This window comes from Bombina bombina, chromosome 1 (assembly GCF_027579735.1).
Source record: "Bombina bombina isolate aBomBom1 chromosome 1, aBomBom1.pri, whole genome shotgun sequence".
NCBI classification, from domain to species: domain Eukaryota; kingdom Metazoa; phylum Chordata; class Amphibia; order Anura; family Bombinatoridae; genus Bombina; species Bombina bombina.
In genome coordinates, this window is record NC_069499.1 from 705,129,463 (window position 1) to 705,148,766 (window position 19,304).

Consider the following 19,304-nt stretch of genomic DNA (forward strand, 5'->3'; position numbering starts at 1 on the left):
TCTTTACATTGCGCTTCTGCCAAGGCAGCAAAATCTGATAGGCAGTGTTCTCTGTTGGATGCTGCGACGTGACGTGTATGCTGAGAAATGCGGTGACGACAAGGTCACTGAATCCGACAGAACACCGGCCCTGGACAGAGATTTACCACAAGTGTAGAATAGATTGTTCTACATTTACTAGAGTCTCTGCAATACAATAAAAGTTTACATACTTTTGATATGTAACAGGAACTTGGCTAGTTAAACATATGTTCTATTGTTATGTTGTATAATTCTGATCCTTTGGCTATAATGTGAACCAATAACTGCTGCTAGTGAGGCATATTGTATATAAGGCACTAGAGTCTTATAATGTACTGTAGGTTATATTGTTGCTAACAACTGCTCAAATGTCTATATTTTATATAAAATGCAGAAAATGACAGTTTTACAGATATAAAATAGCTGAACTCTTATGAAAATACAGACATTTTGGTTTCTAAGATATTTAATGTCTTTCTTTAAGCACTTGTCGTTTTGTGACTGTTTTCGCACATTTCTCCTGAGCTTACACTTAATGATTTGCAGTTATTACCTAGACTTCTTCTGTAGCATTCATTGTAAATCAGTCCTGTTTTTAAATAACTGATCAAAAACATAAGAACGTATTTCATTTGCATCAAATGAACAATTATTTGCATAGGCATTTTAAACACAAAAGACATGGGCTTAAATAGTCTTATTGTTGCATGAATAAATCAACTCTGTCTTAAGTATGTACGTTCTGATTAATAATGTTAAGATAAAAGAAACACACTGTTTTAACTGCCTTTGTTGCATCTTTTACATGAAGTTATTTTCTTTTTTTTTACCATGAAAGTTATTCAGATCTGAGGAAGAATAGAAATATTCTACCTGCCAGCATAATTATTGATAGCATGAATATACGCGTATCTGGCCAATCAAAAGTAATGCTTTGGCAGACAGCCCAGGTAATTTCCGGCCTAGTTGTTGAATACAATATAACAGTTCTCACTCACCAATGTCAAGATTATTCCATGAGCATGTAATTTAATGAATTTGAATGCCATGATCCAGGATTACATTATGATCTCAAAGGAAAGATATGTACATATTAGAATTAAAGAAAAAAAATTAATGACTGTTCTATTTGCTTAAAATAGGGTGATCTCTTCTCTTTAAAAGGGGTATGATTATGAAAAAGACATACTGCATAGCTGTCTGATTATAGTAATTGTGTGTTTTAATAATTGTAATCAAATCTTTTCTAACCTCATCACAGCGCAGAGCAAATGACTACTAAAAACAATTATGCAAATCTCATTTTTAAAAAATGGTTAAGATCAAAAGTTATTTATTATTCAACAAAATTAATATTTTTTTATTATAAAATAAGATTCCAAAAATATTATTCAGAAGGCTATTAGAAAGATATTGTATTGGAAAACAATTCCTCATAGATACATAGAACTAATTAGCCTTTGCTTACCTCAAGCTTGGATACAGAAATTCTCCAACTTCCACAAACCATTGATGTTAGAGAACGTTGTATGAGCTGCAACAACAAACAAAACTGCCACCTGGCTTTTTCGGCAGGTGATTTTTTTTTTTTTATGGACATAAAAAACAATTAATTACTGCCATCTGCATAGAGAATTTCATATTGATACGTCTGGGACCTTAGTATTTGCTGAATGTATTGTGTTTATTTATTTGTTTGTTTATCTGCAGATTTACATGTTAGCTCTTGTTATTCATCTTATTTTTAATTGAGGAGTTTTTTTGGAGCTTCCCTGTATGATGAGATAAAATGTAAATGATTGTTTGTTAAAACTCTGTCTCTGAATAAAGTTATTGTATCAGTGACTGATAGTCTAATACTAGTAGGTTAAAGTAGGTTAATGCAATAAGTTGTCATTATTGTACTACCTATTTAATGCCCAATATACAGTATCTAGTTTGTACCTTTACTGATTTTTTCTTCTTGTTTTTGTTGTCTTTAGAAATTGTTAGTTATCTTACAAATAAATTCCCTATCAGATCTTTTGCTGGTCACTAAAACTGTGCGTCTGAAAAAAGTCTAGTCAAATGGTGACAGAAAATTGAAGATAAATATTCATAATCATTTATTTTTAATAGATTCATGATTTAAACCATTTTAAAACATTTGCTTGTAAAATAAATAATAATTATTATTATTATTATTATTATTATTATTAATAATAATAATAATAATAATAATAATAATTTGCTCCTTTCCCTCTAGAGTATGTTAATTGTTTTTTTTTTTATGATAACCTTCCTTTGTTGTCTTTTTTTGTTAATAAACACAGTTGCAAGCTTAACAATTTGTTCAGTATTTATTTGTTTACTTTATTTTGCAGCCCCATCAAGCACTGCATTCAGTCCTCATTATGTAAATGAGATACTATTTGAAGATAGCGTCACGCTCCATCCTGTTCTATTCAGGTGTATTGCCAGATGGCGACGCATGAATCCATACAAAGTAAGTGAGATGATGCAGGGCACACTTTGTCTGAGCTTTATTTAATCCTGACAATAAGGTCTTGACATTCAGTCTGTCCTTACACTATCTGATTGTGAGGCAGTCAGAGTGTTCTTAATCATTTATATATAGTTTCTCAGTATTTGCAACAACAAACACAGGCATATTTTATATTCTCACAAACTTTACTAACTGAATAAAATTAATTCTGCTGATCACTTTTCTAGGAAGCTAATTTGTTGTCCTTAAATGCAGTAGACTGGACCATCAAATAACTGCATATATTAAGAGAAAGAAACAGAAAAGCCAATACATTTTCAAGATATGTTTAACTCAAGTCTCAGATCAAATAATTAGTTTAGTATAGTAAAATAAAATAAGAAATATTCACTAAAAATGAAAGGGGCATTTAAAGGGCTCAGTAAAGCACACATTATACTTTTATGATTCACATATATTGTAGCATGCAATTTTAAAAACGTTCAAATTTACATCTATAATCTACTTTGCTTAGTTATCTTGGTATCTTTTGTTGAAAAGCATAACTAGAAAGAATCAGGAGCAGCAATGAACCACCCAATGTGTTCCGCTAGCTCCTAGTAGTGCATTTCTGCTCCAGAGCAGCAAAGGGGGTAAGTTGTGCAGCGATGGGCAACAAATGTTAAATATATGTATGTGATTATATATATTTATGTGTTAATATGTGTATATACACATATTAACACACACACACACACACACATATATATATATATATATATATATATATATATATATATATATATATATACACAGTATCTCACAAAAGTGAGTACACCCCTCACATTTTTGTAAATATTTTATTATAACTTTTCATGTGACAACACTGAAGAAATGACACTTTGCTGCAATGTAAAGTAGTGAGTGTACAGTCTGTATAACTGTGTAAATTTGTTGTCCCCTCAACTAACACACAGCCATTAATGTCTAAACCATTGATAACAAAAGTGAGTACACCCCTAAGTGGAAATGTCCAGATTGGGCCCAAAGTGTCAATATTTTGTGTGGCCACCATTATTTTCCAGCAGTGCCTTGACCCTCTTGGGCATGGAGTTCACTAGAGCTTCACAGGTTGCCACTGGAGTCCTCTTCCACTCCTCCATGACGACATCACAGAGCTGGTGGATGTTAGAGACCTTGCGCTCCCCCACCTTCCATTTGAGGATGCCCCACAGATGCTCAATAGGGTTTAGGTCTGGAGACATGCTTGGCCAGTCCATCACTTTTACCCTCAGCTTCTTTAACAAGGCAGTGGTCATCTTGGAAGTGTGTGGGGTCATTATCATGTTGGAATACTGCCCTGCGGCCCAGTCTCTGAAGGGAGGGGATCATGCTCTGCTTCAGTAAGTCACAGTACATGTTAGCATTCATGGTTCCCTCAATGAACTGTAGCTCCCCAGTGCTGGCAGCACTCATGCAGGCACAGACCATGACACTCCCACCACCATGCTTGACTGTAGGCAAAACACACTTGTCTTTGTACTCCTACCTAGTTGCCGCCACACACGTTTGACACCATCAGAACTAAATAAGTTTATCTTGGTCTCATTAGACCACAGGACATGCTTCCAGTAATACATGTCCTTAGTCTACTTGTCTTCAGCTAACTGTTTGGGAACTTTCTTGTGCATCATCTTTAGAAGAGACTTCCTTCTTGGACGATAGCCATGCAGACCAATTTGATGTAGTGTGCGACGTATGGTCTGAGCACTGACAGGCTGACCACCCACCCCTTCAACCTCTGCAGCAATGCTGGCAGCACTCATACGTCTATTTATCAGACAACCTCTGGATATGACGTTGAGCACGTTCACTCAACTTCTTTGGTCGACCATGGCGAGGCCTGTCTGAGTGGAACCTGTCCTGTGAAACCGCTGTATGGCTTTGCCCACCGTGCTGCAGCTCAGTTTCAGGGTCTTCTTATAGCCAATGCCATCTTTATGTAGAACAACAAAAAAAAATTTCAGATCCCCAGAGAGTTCTTTGCCATGAGGTGCCATGTTGAACTTCCAGTGACTAGTATGAGAGAGTGTGAGAGCGATAACACCAAATTTAACACGCCTGCTCCCCATTCATACCTGAGACCTTGTAACACTAACGAGTCACATGACACCATTGTGGGAAAATGGCTAATTGGGCCCAATTTGGACATTTCCACTTTGGTGTGTACTCACCTTTGTTGCCAACAGTTTAGACATTACTGGCTGTGTGTTGAGTTATTTTGAGGGGACAGCAAATTTACACTGTTATACAGGCTGTACACTCACTACTTTACATTGTAGCAAAGTGTCATTTCTTCAGTGTTGTCACATGAAAGATATAATAAAATATTTACAAAAATGTGAGGGGTGTGCTCACTTTTGTGAGATACTATATATATATATATATATATATATACACACACACACACACATATATATATATATATATATATATATATATATATATATATATATATATATATATATATATATATATATATATATATATATATATATATATACTGTATATATACATATTTACAGGCAACACACAGTTCCCAGCATAGACCACAATGTAAAGGCACTTTTCAGTGCAGTTTTTTTTTCTAACACCCCATACCCACATTAACCCCTTCCTGCAGCAGTTGATTATTATTTAAAAAAATGCTATTTATATATATATATATATATATATATATATATATATATATATATATATATATATATACATATATATATACACTACAAGACTCTTAAATGTGGGGCCAATTGGGAGACATTTGGAAAATTAACCAGTGAGCTTGTGGTAGCAATAACCAGCCAGTGCCACTTGTAATCGCTGGTTATTTACCAAGCGCCCACAAACGGGAGAATTGACCATTTATGTTAGATTAGTGAAAGAGATCATCTATATTTGAAGCTAACTGACCAGAACAGATGATTTAAGAAACAGATACTGAAGATTCTTTTTAAGGGACTTATCATTGGAGTGCTCTAAAACAACAAAACCCTCTAAAATAATAGCTGTAATTGTTTCTAAAACAATATGTTGATCTTTTGGAATGCATTGGATATTTGTTCAAACGTACTATACATATAGATAAAAAATACCTTCATGTATCTTTAAGAATATGAATAAATAGTGAAGTTGTTATTTATCTCTGTCTATAATTTAACTGCAGAGCTTTGCAGAGATATTTAAAAGAGGGTTTCAAATATTTGTCTAAAATTTCAAATGCTCATAGCTCTGAAATGCAATGATAAACAGTTCAGTACATTTAAACCTGCGCTATAGAAAATACATTTTTTAACCAAGAACATGTCCTTGATAAACTGTAATGTAGAGCACCGTTCCATATAAATCAACAAACAGAAGTCAAGACGTCAGTAGCATAATAAAGTGCTGATAGCCCATAAAGACAACACAGGTCAAGCTCTTTCCCAGAAGCAACACTTACAAAATAATACATGTTTCAGCACATTAAATAAGATGCTACAGATGCCATGAGAGGTATAGTGCACCTGACTTAGAATGCTATGGGTACGATTCACCATCAGGACTTTCAGAAATGGGGCTTTAGCCCATAACAGCACACTCTAGATGCACCTGGATTTCCAGAAGGCTACTCACGTTTTTATTTGTTGCAAAGTAATGGGTGATACCTTGCTCTTCCAGCAAAACATTGAGTTTACTTCCTGGTTTATTATCCTAACCACAATCCCCTCTAACCAGTTAGTCCTTAATGCAATAAACCTTCTAGTTAACCAAGATGACTATAAAGATCCCCAGAAAAACATCTCTTTCTAAGTCTAATAATTAAATACAGTAGAATTACATAATCAACAAACGACAAGACAATGCAAGGGCACTAACTCTGAATTTCAAACGAGCAATAGATTTTTTTTGACAAATTTCAAAATGTTCTTACATTTCTTACCTCGTATTATGTGACAGCCATCAGCCAATCATAAAATGCATTTACGTATACACAGTGAACTCTTGCAAGTGCTCAGTAATAGCTGGTGCCTCAAATAATGTGAATATAAAAAGAAAATTTGATAAATTAACTAAATTTGATTTTTTTTTAACAGCATTTTCTATCTGAATCATGAAAGTTTAATTTTGACTTTAGTGTTCCTTTAAAGGGACATGGAACCCAAAGTTTTCCTTTCATGATTCAGATAAAACAGTTTTACAAAATCTTTCCAATTTACTTATGCTATCAACTTTTCTTCACCCTAAAAGCATTCTTGGTTAAACACATACCTAGGTAGGTAGAATGTCTTATGTCTGGAGCACTGCATGGCAGCAGTCTTGTAAGAATGCTTTTGACTACTAGATAGCATTGGTTTTTGCACCATGTTTAACGTTGTTAAAAGAATTCTTGCAAAACAAATTAGCTACCAACCTAGGTATGCTCTTCAGTGAAGGATACTAAGAGAATAAAGTAAATTTGATGAAAGAAGTAAATTGGAAAGTTTTTAAAATATATACACTGAATAATAAAAAATATGTGTTTCATATCCCTTAAAAATTATCATTAAAAGAACAGTAACCAGTTTGCAATCACAAGACATTTCTATTGTGTTGCTATAGTATAAGATATCAGCCAAGTCTTAACATTCTGAAAAAAAAACATCCACAGCGGCCAAACTCCATCCACAATTTGCATTATTTGGAGGAGCCAATCTGGGCTTTAGTCCACAGACAATAAGCCTAGTCGATGTAATAAATTTAATATGAAGTACATTGTTTGCAGTTGTTATCTGATAAAGCCAATAAGGATAGTTATGCAGCAGAATTAGCCTTGGGAGTTCAGCAGATTGCACTTCAAGTTATGAGAATTAGAAATTGTTCAATTTTCAGGGCTAAATCATATGAAAAGAGCACAAATTAAATAATGAAAATGTACTGCAAAGATGTTTCATTACACATTAAAAAATTAAGTTGCTTAATGTCCCTTTAATTGTGGCAAGAATTATTGTTTGTTTTTACAGGGCAGTAACACTGGTAACAGTTTTATTTTTACAAGCGTCTAAAATACCTTAACAGGCTGGACATTGTGACCAGCTGTAAAGAGCTGCTATTTGTTAGTGACTCACAAATAGCACAAATAATACTTATTTGTCATCCTGTCACATGAATACAAAATGTAGCTCATATGAAAAAATAATCATAGTAGATTTTGCTGACTCCATTTCTGTAAAAGGATTGAGATGAAGCCCAAAATAATTCATTTTAGGCAGCTCAGTATCTTAATGAATACAGAAACCTCCAGACATTAATGCATTTAAATGAGAATTAAACACTGAATAAAACAATTTTTTCATTAATTTTCTATACTACTTTTTAAAGGTTTTTTTTATTGTGAGGTAATTAGCAAAGTATGACAAACTCTATGATATCAAAATGTCCTCCTTAACATCACAGTAACATAATTTCCCATTCAAAATTACAAATGTAATGTATCTGTCTAATAGGGCGTATTATGGCCTAGGCACACAAGGCCCGTGCCTAGGGCGGCAGATTTTGAGGGGCGGCACTATCAGACAATGACATGCTTCCAGCCGGGCCGCTATCTTAGGGTAGCTGTCAAGTCAAGGGACCGGTGTGCAGTTTTTTTAATTTTGCTAAGTAACAGTAAACATTTGCGTATCCAGCTGTGCTCCCTACTAAAGAGGATATTGCATGCACGTGATTGCCCCCTAGAGGCCAAGGGAGTGTGTTGAAAGCAGGGCCTCATAGTGGCGGGCAAACTGGCAGTAGCCTGGGGAGCAGGGGTACACAGGGCGCAACCTGCAGAGAAAAATAAGGTAACATCCTGGCTGGCTATATAATAAAAAAATACAGCCTTTTTAATGTGCTCAGTTTGCGTGGCTAGGCTTATATACTGCAGGCTGTATATTAGCCACACAAACTGCAGGCAGTATATTAGCCACGCAAACTGAGCACATTAAAAAGGCTGTATTTTTTATTCTGCCCCATGTGCCATGACAGCTATGATTACACTTTAGGCACTAAGTGCAGGGACCAGAGTGATACTTCTGCCGGTGCCGTGCCATGGAACCTTTGACAGCTGGGCTTGTTTATGACATGCTGTCTAACTTCCCTAACTGCTGGAATGTAGCAGTGAAGAGACAGCGGGGGTTGGGACTTTCAGGACGGAGAAGACCAGACCATCAGGCAAAGTAAGTTAATGACTTTAAAAATTATCTTTTTTTTCTTCTCCCTGACGTTTTTTATGGCCTTTCTCCGCTGCAGATAAATGATACTGTGAGCATAAGGGAGTGGGACTTATCAGTAAGTTTAAGTCAGATAAGTGTGCACTGTTTCCCTTTCTTAAAAAAAAAAAAAAGAAAGAAAGAATTTTTAGTGCCTAGGGCAGCACAAAACCTAAATACGCCACTGTAACCACAAAGCCCATCTCACCAATATATATTTTAGTCAACCCAACAAGATAAAAAATTCCATTTTAAATATTACATTATCACTTCCACAATGCAAAAATACAATTCCCTACTCAAGATAACAAAGACAAAATGTATGTTTTTCTATTTACGGATTATTTATAAATTTATATCAAATTTCCTATTAAATTTAGGGCCAAATTACGTGTGGATCACTATGTAGCGCTTTAGCTAGAAAGCTAATTGAACTAGAAGTAAACATTTTGAGCGAATCGGGTTGCACTCGTATTACAAATTAAAGGTAAAAAGTTATCACCCTCGTACTAACCAGTTTAATTATAGCAAAATTAGAATATTGAGCGCACAATAACATATTCCCCATGGAAGTAAATGGAGCAAGAAAAGAGGGGGGGGGGAACTAACACGCTACTCACACGCTAATCCCAAACTCTTGTTCTCATGGGAACTAATCCGACATGAAGAGATAAATACATTCCAATGTTCTCCACATAGAACAAAATGGTCTATTTATTCATAAATACATCTCTCTCTCTCTCTGTATATATCAATATACAGGTAGCCCTCAGTTTATGCCAGGGTTAGGTTCCAGAAGGAATGGTTGTAAATCGAAACCGTTGTAAGTTGAAACCCAGTTTATAATGTAAGTCAATGGGAAGTGAGGGAGAAAGGTTCCAGACCCCTCTCAAAATTGTCATAGGTTAAACCTAATACATTTTTATTTATTTTTAAAGCTTTGAAATGAAGACTTTAAATGCTAAACAGCATTATAAACCTAATAAAATAATCACACAAGACAGAATATATAATTAAACTAAGTTAAATGAACAAAACATTTGCTAAACAGCATTATAAACCTAATAAAATAATCACACAAGAAAGAATATATAATTAAACTAAGTTAAATGAACAAAACATTTGCTAAACAGCATTATAACCCTAATAAAATAATCACACAACACAGACCACTGGCATTTTTCTGTAAACAGTTCTTTCTATGCATTCCAATCTGGACTGATTTATAGACAGGAAGATCTTGTTCCTTTGAAATCTGCTCGATAGCTCAGGTCAGGTTAAACTGATTAATTTCAGCTTGCTTGGCTTTGCTGCAACACAAGCGGATAGCTCCACCTACTGGCTATTTTAATAAATGCACTGCTTCTCAATGCTTTTCAATAGCAGTCACATGACTGGAAAAAAAAGGTTGTTATTCTGAAACAGTGTAAGTTGAACCGTTGTAAACTGAGGGCCACCTGTATATATATATATATATATATATATATATATATATATATATATATATATATATATATAATGGTATTTTGGTACAATATATATTTATACCCCTATATATATATATATATATATATATATATATATATATATATATATATATATTTACACATTATAAATATTCACATGATTATATGTAGGTATAGATATATACAGATATATATATATAGGAATATCTATTTAGAAATGCATAGAACATATGCTGCTATATGCAGAACACTGGAATGTAAAATATATTTAGTGTAAATACACAGTTAAACACTTTATTAAAAATTAATATTGCATAAATATGATTTTACTTGTTTTCATTTACTTAACTGCAAAGGGCTCTGATGCACTTCTATATATGTCTATATATGTATACATATGTGTTTATATGGGTATATATGTCTGTATATACATATATACACATATAAATACATAAATAAACATATACACATATATAGACATATATACATTGGGTATTGAAAAGAATCACCTCCCTTGAAAATAATCACATTTTGTTGCTTTTCAGTCTGAAATAAAGACAGACACAGTTTTTGTTTATCTAGTTGTAATTACTCAGTGCAACTTATAAAATCCAAGTGAAAGAGTGATATTTTCTTGTATCCATCTCCTAACATGCCTGTCCAAAACATTATCCCGAAAAACTTTTGACAGTGCCTTGCCACCCATAGTTGATTGTTTGCTTCAGTTGCACTACCAGGGACTGAGATGCTCCAGGAAAGCTCTTTTCATGCTGAGCTAATAAATATGCCCACAGCTGATCACAGTTGAAGGTCAAATGGCTTTGTGTGTGTTGTTGAGAAGGTGATTAGCTAAACCTGATTGAGTTTACAAGTTATTTTAGGAAGGGTTGATCCTTTTTTTAACTCAGTGATTCTGTTTTTGAATTGTCTTTATTTTTGCCTGACATGTTGAAGTTATATCTCTTACTTGGATTTTATAATTTGCACTGAGTAATTACAACTGGATAAACAAAAACTGTATCTGTCTTTATTTCAGGCTGCCAATACCCACTGTAAATACATACATATCTATCTTTAAAGGTGTATATGTATCTATCTCAATGTTAAAACCCTTTGTCTACCACTTGAGATCTCTGGGTCCATTTATCATTGTGCGGACGGACATGATCCTCTATAGTGAACCATGTCCGACGCACATCGATAAATGCTGACAGCATACGCTGTCGGCATTTATCATTGCAGAAATGTTCCAGCTGGTGCAAAAACCTTTTATTGTGCAAACAGGGATGCAAACAAAACAAAGCTTTGTTTTGTTTGCATCCCTGTTTGCACAATAAAATGTTTTGTTTTGTTTGCATCCCTGTTTGCACAATAAAAGGTTTTTGCACCAGCTGGAACATTTCTGCTTTCTTCATATTTATGCTGGGTTTGGTAAACCTGTTCCTTGCTGTGCAGTGAGTGCTGTGTTTCATGCTACATTGTTGCAGCATTTATCATTGCACCAGCAGTTCTTATGAACTGCTGGTGCAATGCCGCCCCTGCAGGCCAGCAGGGGGTGTCAATCGACCCGATCACATTCGATTGGGTTGATTTTCGGCGATGCCTGTCCGCCGCCTCAGAGCAGGCGGACAGGTTATGGAGAAGCGGTCTTTACACCGCTGCTTCATAACTTGTGTTTCTGGTGAGCCTAAAGACTCGCCAGAAACACAGGGCATGAAGCTCCGTTCAGAGCTTGATAAATAGACCCCCTCATATCTTTGAGCCCTTATAACTTTTGTGTGCAATATTGTTTTTAAATAATTTTTATTAGATGGTGTTATTAATGAGTGTAAATATACTTTGTAACATATTTTTGATGTGTTTTGTGAAACCTCTTTTGTTTTGTGAAACAGTTAACCACAGCTCTGAGGATGCGGTAATCATTCTAGCTTTTACTTTCAACTTGTAATACCAGCGCAATTTAACCTGCACACAAATGGTCACAAAAACCCAATGTCGCTCCACTCGTAATCTGACCCTAAATATGAAATCAGCAGTAGAATATTTTCTGGAAAATTTCAAAGTTAATCCAGTTTTAACCAATCACAAAGTAAATTTATTTTGATGGGTTTGAACAGGGACATTATAGGTATAATGGCCTTTTGTGGTTGTTAGATTTTGAAATTGGCTAATTTTTATTAGTTTAAAAGTGCTTATTATGAAGTTTAATTTTTAAGCAGGTAGTTTTTTTAAGTTTAATTAATTTACCAGGTAGCTTTTGGTGACATTGTTACCAAATGTCATTGAATATGACAGGAATAATATCAGTGTATTTTGCTTAGTGCAAAAGCAATGTTTCACTCAAATATGTTTGCGGTATTCCATATAAGTAAAAAAGTGTTATCCCTGCGCAAACACCATTGAATCACACATGAAACTACTTCTTAGATGGTATTACACCCCGGCTAGGCTGACTCAGATGTTCCTAACACTATCCCCCCTATGCTGGCGTAATTGCGGTGAAAGAGGTACTGACCTTCACGTCTGGTGGAGTTGCCCGTTACTGAGTCCCTGTTGGAGCAAAGTATTCCGCATTTGTAATGAGATTGGACTGTCTCTACTACAGAGACCGGAGATAGCCCTCTTTCATATTTTTCCCACCAAAACATCCACTCCTCAGTCTAAACTGGTCATCTTCATCTTTGCTCCTATGAAACTCACTATTGCAAGAGAATGGAAGAAATCTCTGCGACCCCTGAAATCTTAGACGTCACTGAAACAATTAAATTTTTTGCTGGCATGGAAAAAAGCTTCTACTCTAGTTTGGACAAAGAGAACCTGTATTGGGCTATCTGGGAACCCTGGTTTAATTATCGAGAAAAATCAGAGAAATGTGCGCTATATTGATCGCATCCTCTTATTCAGTAGGATTATTTATACACCAGTACGTCTCCCTACATCCAATCTACCTGACATGATTACACCCCCCCACCTCATATCTGTGTTACCCTCCCCTTCCCTTCCTGTGCACTTTGCCCCACCTGGATGCATTGCCTGGGGCTGCTTTATAAGTGAATTAACCTTGTGAAATAGGTTTAGTAATGTATCATTTTTATATATGGCAAAGCGTGCATTAGCAAATTACCATAGACCTCATAGAACATGTTAGATATTGTATCCTTATACTTTGAAATGCAGAACTAAAAAGACATTGAAAATGACATTAATCTACCCAATGTGTTTCATCGTTATCTATTATACAGATGCAAAAATATTTATGTCTGTCATATCTTTTCACAAACTGCTGTACCCTTATTTTATAGTTTCAATGAAACCTATTTGAGAAAAGAAAAAGTCTTATCTGGAGTTTATGAAGTCTTTTTAGTTGTAGAATTTGATAAGTGAAAACTGCAAATGTGTCATTGAATATCAATATTTTTTTTTCAGGATTTAGATAGTCTTCAATTTAGGGGGACAGTCTACTCCAGAATTGTTATTGTTTAAAAACATAAATAATCCTGAGGGGGCGTATCTAGGTGGCAGCCATGATAGACTGGAAAAAGAGTAGCTCTGAGAGGTTTCAGGACAATCCATCAAATATCTTTTGAATGCTTTATAATCAACCCCAGATAATACTATAACCAGATCTATGAAACAGCTACTAACCAGAATTTATCATTCTTTCTGTCGAATTCTGACTCTGGTAGTCGTACTGGGCTGTTGGCGGCCTAACACACATAGCCCAATCCCCCCCCACCCCGGCTTCCCAAGTTAAGCAGGAGAAATATTTCTGCTCAATCAAATGATGTCAATTAAGCAATTTCAACAGTTTACAGAAGAGAAAGCCAGAAAGCCCTCTTATTGCTGAAGATTTAAAGTCGTGACATTGTGGATTGTTGTCAGAGGATTGTGGCGGAAGATCTAACTAAGGTGAGAACCCTCCTAATACTAATGACAGATAGATTTAACCAGTTCCTAACTAGCATATGATCTCCAGAGGCAGAAGAGGATAACTCCATTGTACCTCCCATGCAAGAAGAGAGGCCTGCTAAGCTGTGTCAAGAGGTACAGAATGCAATTGCTACATTACACATGGCGCCTGACGATGACAGGGACCTGCAAAGTATCAACAGAGCCGTGATATCCTTCTGCTCTTCATTCACCCGGGCTCCGGGGGATGCGCCGGCCCACTGGAGTGAGGGGAAAATTACTCACATCACTAGGCAGAGGATCGCATCAGATCTACTATTATATCAGCAGCTCCCTGCTCCCAAAAGTGCCACAAAATACCAGAGACACCTGTGACGCAGTCCACAGAGTTATATCTCAATGCAAGAACCTCAACCTACCTGACTAGAATCCCGCAGATCCTTGCTGAATACATCTTCATGAGGGACAATTCCTTATACCCGGTAATGATAGCGCAACACCTGTTCAATTGGGTGAAGGTACCGTTGCAACAGAACAGTTTTGCCAAACATGGCGTGGGTTAGTGGGAAGTTCCCCAGCAGTTCTGTGGAGAATGATTTATTATTACACTTTTCCACTAAAATAGTTTGCGAAGAGTTCCCAAGCTTTTTATTTCAAAGACAATAAATGACTGAAACATTCTACATTAGAGTGCTATATCTTTAATTTCATCATTATTCACGTCATGTTATGTTGTTTATTAATAGCCTACTATAATAATTTGCTATACAATGTAGAGGGTAAAGCTTGTAGACTCTGTTCACATGTGTTTTAATATGCTTCTTATATGGAAGGCCACCATGTTGGGAAAAGAGATTGTCAATTGTATTGGCTTTCCTCTCCCAAAATATTATCAGCTCAATGCCCTATTATTAACACATTTCTCAAGTGTGCTGTATATTTAGATTAAAAGGTCCTAGAACATACTAGAACAATGGCATATCTTACTGGAGCTAGCCCTCATAGATATATGGGCAACTCTGTTTTAAAAAAATAATTATTTAAATCTTCATATGTTCAATAGCCTGTTATGCATATTCTTACTAGTATCATATTAGAAACAGGCAGGCTATCAGTAAGGTGTTTTTTTTATCATTATTTACATAGTACATGTTAGAGAAAGACCTTTAATAAGTGGAATGTATACAAGCAAGGTGGCTAATTCTTTAAGTACTATATTGTGTTGCATACTAATTGAACTATTTCCTGTAACATACTCTTTTTTTTTTACCTGTTTTTACCTGTTCAATATATGATGTGTCATTTATAGCTCCAAGGGCTACAGCCTTCCACTGCACAAATTTAAATTTACATAGTAAAAGTTCCCTTATAGTTTACTGGCTTTCTCTTGGTTCTATAACATTTATCTATTCCAAATCATCTAGCTGTTATGCTGTTGTTCTTATACATAACTATTTATGCTATGTTCAATTGTACCCCCTATATACTAGTAGCATTATTCTTTTGTGGTCCAAGAGTGGCCTCCTATTTGGTAGGGGAAACTATTCAGATAAAACAGAGGTTATGTTCATACAGCCTAGTTATATTTACAAACAATTCATTTTATATGTATTTCTCATAAGTTGTTTTAATATCTCAATAGCAGTGTTTACCCGCTGATAGATTCCCCAAAATGTATCTAGTGTTGAACTACCCCTGCAACAAGTGTATATCTGAATATCTTATTGGTTCTCATGGGATCATCATTATCATCAGAGAGTAGTTCTGTTTGTGGTTATCAAGAGATAAACTTCAAGTTCCGCTAGAAGCAGAGGCGTAACTAGAAACAACAGGGCCCAGGTGCAAGAATCTAAGAAGCCCCCCCAAAAAAAATAAAATGTGAATTTAATACATATCTTTTTTTTACATTTAACACAGAAAAAAAATGTGAATCAGATTACATGTCTGCAAAAGGAGGTACCCTGTGGCCACAGTCTGTGAGATGGTCTGACTCCCTATTACTGTATATAGTGACACTGTTTAACACCCCCAGTACTGTATATAGTGAGTTAGTGACACAGTCTGTAATCTGCTGGTGAGATGGCTAGCCTGACCCTACCCGCCCCAGTACTTTATAAAGTGACCACAGTAGTCAGTGACATGGTCCAGCCCCCCCATACTGTATATAGTGGTACTGTATAGTGACACTGTTTACCCCCTGCCCCCCCATGCTGTTGTAACAAGGTCTCTAATTTGCTGATTTCACAAACATACACACACACACACATACATGCATAAATACACACACCCTACTCAACCCTGCTGATTTGCACTGCACATTTGGACCAAAGTGTCCCGCAAGTTATGGCTGCTCCTGTTTCTACTGCTGTACCTAGTCCTACCATGAGCATGTCCGGTTCTGCACCTCTACCTCAGCGATATGGAGGTGATCCTATTCAGTGCAGAGGGTTTTTGAACCAGGTGGGCATTTACTTTGAGATGTTACCTCAGGCGTTTTCCTCTGACAGAGCTAAGGTGGGATTTCTCATCTCATTACTCTCTGACACAGCTCTTGCCTGGGCTATTCCCTTGTGGAAGACTAATAAACCTGTGATTTCAAATTGCCCTGAATTTGTGGCCTCCTTTCGAAGGGTATTTGATGTTCCGGCTCACTCCTCCTCTTTTGCTAAACGACTCATGTCCATTCAGCAAGGTACAAGATCTGTTGCTCAGTATGCCATTGAGTTCCGTATGCTTGCTGCAGAAGTAGGTTGGAACAATGAAGCCCTTGTTGCCGCATTCTTTCATGGGCTCTCTGATGCGATTAAAGACGAAGTTGCTGCCACAAATTTACCAGAGGATCTTGAGGCATTGGTGTCTTTTTTGATCCTAATTGACATCAGACTCAGAGAGAGGCCCTCTTTCAAGGAGCGCTTGCGGAAGCCTCCTGTTCCGTTGTCTCCTACGTGTTCGTTCCCACTTATGCCTCTCTCTCCTCCCATGCCTCCTGGTCCAGAGTCACCAGGTACTGCTGAGCCAATGCAGTTGGGATTCACGTGTCTCTCCGTGGCAGAGAGGGCCTTTAGGAGGAGGGAGGGGCTCTGCCTCTATTGTGTGTCACAGGGCTACCTTTTGAAGTCTTGTCCTACACAGCCGGAAAAAAGCGCACACCTAAGGTCCTGTCGGGGGCAGACCTTGGGTGGTTTATCCTCATCCCCGGAACCGTTAAAGGAGAAACCTTTGATCATGGTTGTCCTTTCCTGGGTGGACTCCTCCATAGTCACCAAGGCTCCAGTGCTACGGGTTATTTCATTGATAGTGCTTTTGTATCAAAGCACTCCATTACTGTTTTGCCTCGGTCTGTTCCACTTGCTATTGAGGCCATTGATGGCCGGCCCCTTCAGCCCACACTAGTTACTCACAAAACCACTCCGTTATGCATGGCTGTTGGGCTCTCCATTTTGAAACCATCCAGCTCCAGGTGAAAAATTCTCCGCATTTTCCAGTTGTTCTGGGTTATCCCTGGCTCCAAAGTACAGAGAGTTCCTAGACATTTTTTACAAGGTGCATGCCGTGTACATTTCCTCCTCACCGGTCTTATGATTGTACCATAGACCTGCAACCCGGAGCCATTCCTCCTCAGGCCGGGTTTACCCTCTGTCTGTTGTGGAGAATTGTGCTATGGAGGAGTATGTTGCCGATGCTCTGTCACGGGTGATCATCCGCAAATCCTGCTCTCCTGCAGGAGCTGGCTTCTTCTTTGTGAAGAAAAATGGTGGCGAGTTAAGACCATGCATTTATTATAGGGGGTTAATTGTAGGCTAGGGTTTTTTTATTTTGGGTGGGCTTTTTTATTTTGATAGGGCTATTAGATTAGGAGTAATTCTTTTTTATTTTTGATAATTTCGTTTGTTATTTTTTGAGCTTTTCTTTCCGCGATCACAGGTGTTTTTTTGCTGACACCTTCTACCCATTGATTTCTATGGGGAAAGCATGCACAAGCATGTCAAAACAGCGTTTGTTTTTGGTGAGGTATGGAGCTTAAAAACCCCATATAGCACGCACAAGTTTGGTTTTGAAAAACTTGTAATGTCTGCGCTATAGGGGGTTAAATAAGGCAACTTTTCTTGCATTCGTTAATTTCTCTATAGCGCACATAACTCGTAATCTAGCTGATAGTATTTTACTGCATTTTAATTTTTGACATTTGTAATATGACCTTCATTGTTTGTTGTTACTTAAGCAAAACCTTAATAAAAGAATATTTAATAAAAAGAAAAGAAAAAAAAAAAGATAGATAATCCCTTTATTACCCATTCCCCAGTTTTGCATAACCAACACAGTCATTTTAGCCATTCAGTGCCCTCTCATAAGTAACTCCATGGGTGTGAGCACAATGTTATCTATATGGCAGACATGAACCAACGTCCTATATCTGTGAAAAAAATGTCAAATGTATTCAGATAAGAGGCGCCTTCAAGGGCTTAGACATTAGCATATGAGCCTACCTAGGTTTATCTTTTGACTAAGAATACCAAGAGAACAAAGCAAATTTGATGATAAAAGTAAATTGGAAAGATGTTTAAAGTTACATGCCCTATATTGTTGGCATGTGTGTTAGTTACAAAATAACAAATAGCCCTATACAATGCATTGCTTAAATATTGAGGATTTTGTTTGGGCTCATATAAAAAGGACTGACAAATAATAGTGCAACTTTTCACCAAAATGATAATTAAAACAGTTAAGCCAAATAACAATGAAAATGTATCATCTGTAGCCGTTAGCATGCCGACAATTGTAAAAATGATAGATTTCAACTCCTATTTGTTTAAACCTTGAGTTAAGCACGTTTGTGATTTTGGTGAAGTCCCACTCAGGAAGAACAGCATTGTAGTTCCCAAGCAGGAAATCAACATTGAACCAATCGCACATATCTGCCAATCACATTCAGATTTTGCATTATAATATTACCTTAAGTAGCTATATTTTGGAATGAGACAATGCAAATGAGGGTGGTGACATCATAAGAACACAACTTGTTTAGAAAGTCAGGAAGCATCTAATTAACTTGTGCCTGTTGTGCTTTATGGTGTCATCTGTGTGAATCTGGTTCTCACTTTATAATTTCACTATTTTGCTCCTTTGTGTAGTTTGGTACCCAATTCTCTGTTGAACCAAGAAAAAATAATGTCAATGCAA